Source organism: Electrophorus electricus, chromosome 4, assembly GCF_041902795.1.
Source record: "Electrophorus electricus isolate QZ-2024a chromosome 4, ASM4190279v1, whole genome shotgun sequence".
NCBI lineage: Eukaryota > Metazoa > Chordata > Actinopteri > Gymnotiformes > Gymnotidae > Electrophorus > Electrophorus electricus.
The window spans coordinates 813458-818980 of NC_137500.1; the positions used below are offsets into that span (position 1 = coordinate 813458).

Consider the following 5523-nt stretch of genomic DNA (forward strand, 5'->3'; position numbering starts at 1 on the left):
ATACTCTACTAGGGGAACAGTGACAGACTGCAGGAAAGTGATGGAGAAGGAGAGATGAGAGAGGAGGTGAGGTGAGGTGGACAAAAGAGTGAAAAAAGCAAAACAAATGAATGAGTGAACAGCAGGGTGGCATCCAGAGGCTACGTCTGAATTATGAGGTGTTAAGGTTTTCTGTAAAAGTGGAATATCGCTGACACAACTATAAAATCAATTTCTGACAGAGAGCAAAAGAGAGAAAATCTGTGTGTGTGTGTGTGTGTGGTAGCTGGAAGGAGACTTCAGACTGGCCTGTCAGAAGGTCTGGAAAACTGCACTGCTTTTTCACCAGTGTGGTAATTTTATCTCTACGATGTGACACTGGCCCTTGCTGAGTTTCACTTTACCAGTTACTGGCCAGTGTACTGAAGGCACAAAAATACATGGAAAAGCCAAAGAGAGAGAGAAGTGGTTGGAAAGATGTTTTATGTCAGTCTGTCTTTGCTATCTGTGTAACGTTTGTGACCATAACACATCCAGTATCTTAGAGATTACAGAACTCGTCAGAGTCTCTAAATGTCAGTCTAGCGCCTGCTGCTCCCACTCAGCTCCCTATCATTCAGAGTGGGAAACTGTACTGAGATCAGTCGCTAGAGCTGAGAGGGTATGGGCAGCTTCTGGTGTCTACGGTGGGATGTTAACGGACCTGAAGCAGAAGGACACGCGAACTGTCCTTAACTCGTTGATATGCGGTCGCCTGGCTTCACATGACCATGGCAGCCAGCACCAAGGAAAAGTGTTGGCCACACCTGCTGACTTCTGCTGCAGGTCTCTTGACCTTGCACCTGTAGGGACAAAGGAAGCATCAAATGTGTGGCCTGTTTGTGAGACCATAAAACAGACAGTCAGCTTGCATTACCAGAACATCTCAGACACTGAGATACAGGTGGAAACGGGTCAAGTTTAACCAGCTCTGACCAAAAAACATGAAAACTGTGGAAAAGCACAGGCCATACGTCTCATATTTATTTTTCCCAGAGCATTTTGAAGGTAAATTCTTCAACCCATTTCTAAATTTGTGTATATAAGTTTTTCAAAAATATTTAAGAAATATTAAAAATATTTTTTATAAGATGGCAGAGATGGCCAAAGTGAGATGTACCACAGGCTTTGCTGTGATTTCCCTGTAATCCTGTACCACAGGCTTTGCTGTGATTTCACTGTAATCCTGTAATCCTGTACCACAGGCTTTACTGTGATTTCACTGTAATCCTGTACCACAGGCTTTGCTGTGATTTCACTGTAATCCTGTAATCCTGTACCACAGGCTTTACTGTGATTTCACTGTAATCCTGTACCACAGGCTTTGCTGTGATGTGTCCTGCTAGAGCTGCTGTGTGGTGACCCATGGCGTCTTCACACTGCATTACAGAACTGTGACACTGACCAAGAGCTTATAGCTGTAGGGGCAAAGGTCAGATGAGGTCAAAGTGCTCTCTGAACAAAGCTGCTTTATATGGTGACTGGAAAAGACAGAAGGATAAATCTCTGAAGCCTTTGTGGTTTGTGTGTGAGGTTATTTCCAAATTTGTATGTTCTTTTAGAACAGATAGAGTTGAGTGATGTTTAAAGGGCTGTGTGGTGGTTAGTTAAGGTGGAGGAAACAATATGAATCTTTTATTTTGTGATTATTTTTGATGTGTTATATTTGTACTTCTGTACCTTTCTGAATGCCTCTGTCTCTGGAACTCTTCTGTGCCATGCTGTCTGCCTGTGAGGTATCAAGGTCAGGAGGTGATGACTCTCTTAGGAGACATAGAGTTGGGTGATGTTTGAGAGACAGGGTCATGTGATGGTTAGTTCAGAAGGTAAGTCTTTGATGGCTTCTCCATAGAAAGGATGTACAACAGTGTATTATATGCATCTTAAGAACTGTCATATAAGTGTTTTATTAGCACACATCACCAGCAAACAAAAGCAGGTAAAACCTGTAGGGAAAAAACTGCTCTTGCTGTTAACCATTCTAGATCCAGGTCACATTTGGTTTGGTGTTCATGCTCCATTTTGTGGTAGCTGGCTACATCTGCCCATGTATTCAGCCCAAAATAAATACATGCATGCATGCATACATAAAACCAGTAGTACATAGAGACAGGCCGAGGGACTTTGTTTTAGGGTTATTGCATCTCCTACGGGTTTTATGTGCACACACACACACACACACACACAAAAGTCCAACCTTAGGAAAGTCATAGAATGCATCAAATTTCTAGTTCTAGGAGAGCCATGCTGGGTTGTAAAGGTCAAACTTTTCCTTAGGCCAGAAAACCTTTCTGGATTCCCTCCCCTCATCCTGTCCACTCAGACCCATTTCTCAGAAGCCACGGTGGGCTGGGCCTGATTGGGCCTCTGGGAACGCAGGTGTCCTGATGGGGTGTGTGGTGTGTCCTGATGGATGTCCTGATGAGGTGGGTTGTCTCTAATGGGGTGGATGGTATGTCCTGGTGGGGTGGTTGGGGTGTCCTGATGGGGTGGGTGTGGTCTTCTGATGGTGTGGGTGTGGTGTCCTGATGGATGTCCTAATGGGATGGGTGGTGTGTGGAGTTTCGGGGGATATGTGTGGGTCTGCCGATTTTTCCGTACTTTGGTAGTTGTATAGTTTTGCAGGGGTTTAGCTCACCACAGCAGATGCTGGACATAATTGAGTGTTGCTGTTCTGTTAGCACTGCTGACATCAACATCAACACATCACAACACAACACATCTGCTAGAGGAAAACAAGCCCAGTTACACCTGGAAACGACACAACACCGAGATCAGCAATGAAGAAAGAATGGCAGAGGTATGCACATAGAGTCAGGCCTTCACCAGTACAGCTCAGCACAAGGAGCTGGGCTGAACAACACCCATACCCAAAACCCATTAACCTGACAACTGTTTCCAGGTGGAGGGATTTGAGGGGGACGCATGCGGTCATGTGTGTCCTTTAACAGGGCCAGCCAGATGATTGGCAGTGATGGCTTTAACAGCTGCTGTGAAATAAGCATCGCTAATATAATGCAGGCAGACACAAGCTGTGGAAAGCAGACAGAAAAATCAGAGTGAGCCACACATGGCCTTCAAAATAACCATTAAAAAACTTTTCAATTATGCAATTATTTCATCTCATATAATATTTGCCAAAGACCAATTTTCTGGTAGTTTTGGTACTAAGACTGTAGAAAGGACCTTCCATAGAATGAACATGGCACCACAGAATTGGGTAACATGCTCACATAACAAATGCAGACACAGTTAGCAAATTGCGCACATTTATGGCATTTTGCAGACACTCTTATCCAGAGTGACTTACAATAGTGCTTTGTCATTTACTCATAGAACATATCCTAACCAGTATAGTAGGTTAGAGTGCACTGTGAAACACAGTTAGTTAATAAGTGATTTCTCCACAATCTGCACAGCTGCTGTGCTTTTAGCCCACATCCTCTGACAGGGTCGTACCTCAGTAATTAAGAGCTTAACAGGTCAGACCATTTCTTAAGAGGAAATGTAAGTTTCCACAAAAACACACACACACCTTTCTGTGAAGGAGCTGGTTAAGGAGCTAGTTTGGTTCTGAAGGGTTTACTTCCCTTAACTGCCACATGGGTTTATCTATGTTTTTTTTATATATATATATATATATATATATATATATATATATATATATATATATATATATATATATATATATATATATAAATATGTGTGTGTGTTCTGTTAGGCTTGCTGTCCATTGGTGTTGACTTGTAAACATGTTGTTTTTATCTAGCTCAGCTCTTGTGTTGTAGCTGACGCTCTCCATAGCAGCTACATTTTCAGTTGTTTGGTGGAAATGTCCTTTTTTTTCAAGCTGTCTAGAATTAGCGAGAATGTCATTAAATGAAGAAACTAAAACTTAAACTTTAATATATGTGATTGATTGATTTTTTTTTTTTTACATTTGACCATTGAACATTTTAAACATAGACACCTTTATCTGAACAGCACTGTAGCGTTAAGATCATCTTAAATGTTAGAGTGTTCAGTGTAATACACTCTCTATGATTTAAAGACAACCTTTGTGTAGATGCTGTCAGGAAACCCGGGCCAGGTTTGCTGGGATTTCTGACTGTCAGTGACAGGCCCATGTGCTCCAGCTGTAAGAATCTGTAAAATTGTGCCTTTGGTCTGGAAGTTAGGATTGTCATGGGTGGGCTAGAGGTCTGTACTGTGTAATTGTATTATTATCCTTATATCATTATCATGTCATTAGAGGAAATAATAGTTACATAAATAATCCAGGTGTGACAGGTACAAACTTTCAGTTAATTGCATGCCTGTCTTTTATTTATGTATCTCTGCACAATTACAGTGTGGAAAAAAAATTAATTAATCAGTGATTAATCAGTAATTAATCAGTATCAGTGGGCCGCAGAAATTTAGGTCAGGGCTTTTTTTTACTGGAATTGTTATGCCTCAGATTCTTTTCATTCTTTTTAGAAGTTATGGCACAGCTGTCTGTGTGATCACATCAGCTGTGCGTCTCACTCACTCTGTCACACACACAGTTTCCTTCTATCTCCTCAAACAACTCCTTTATTTCCTCCTACCTGCTCGGCTCCCCCGTGTTCCCTCAGTCATAGCTGGGATTCCTCTGCCAGCAGTTTTCTCAATGGCCGTCTTTCACATGCTGCTCCGCTCACAATGGGCTCCACTGTTCGCCAGGCAAAGACAGACTATGCTGATGTCATGGCTACTGCTAGCCAATAGCAGCCCACTCCCAACCTCCCATCTTACCCATCCTGTCAGGCTATTCAGGACAATGATGGTTCAAGAAAAAGGCAGGTTTCCTTATCCTTCCTATAGACAACCCAAACAGTATAGACAACCCGAACCCTATAGACATCCCAAACACTATAGACAACCCTAACAGTATAAATAACCCAAACACTATAGACAACCCTAACAGTATAAATAACCCAAACCCTATAGACAGCCCTAACAGTATAGATAACCCAAACCCTATAGACATCCCAAACACTATAGACAACCCTAACTCTATAGACAGCCCAAATCCTACTGATGAGTGGTTAGTCAATAAATGTTAAATTTAATAACTGGTTAAAATTATTGATAGGTTTGGTTATAAACTGAAATTAGCATAATGGATATATCCATCATCTAATACAGCAGCTTTGCTATCTGACAAAAGTAATGTTTGTTTTAACTTTCTTCATCAACATAACATTATCTAGCACAATGCAGATTTGTGTTACACAGTCAACGAATAAAACACACACACAAAAAACTTACCAGTTGACCAACACATTGGCCTGTATTTATGCCACCACAGGATGAATGAATGGAACAGCTTCAAGCATCAGGAGACGGTTTGTAGCAAAACCCATCTGTCTTTGAGTAAAGCTGCTTTAAACTGCTCTGGAAGATGGGTCCTGCAAACCAGGGCTTTTTCTATAAGATTGGCTAGGACAGGCTGATCCCAAATAAACTGCACCCATATCTCTG

At 41.7% G+C, this 5523-nt stretch overlaps 1 long non-coding RNA gene across 1 annotated transcript; it reads right to left on the reverse strand.

Moving 5' to 3' along the window:
* Positions 1 to 535: 535 nt before the first annotated feature.
* Positions 536 to 5523, reverse strand: LOC145657378 (uncharacterized). Its single transcript, XR_014123012.1, has 4 exons — positions 5311 to 5523; positions 4608 to 4711; positions 1699 to 3050; positions 536 to 821 (listed from the first exon to the last, which is right to left on the reverse strand). It is a non-coding gene; the product is annotated as an uncharacterized LOC145657378 (long non-coding RNA).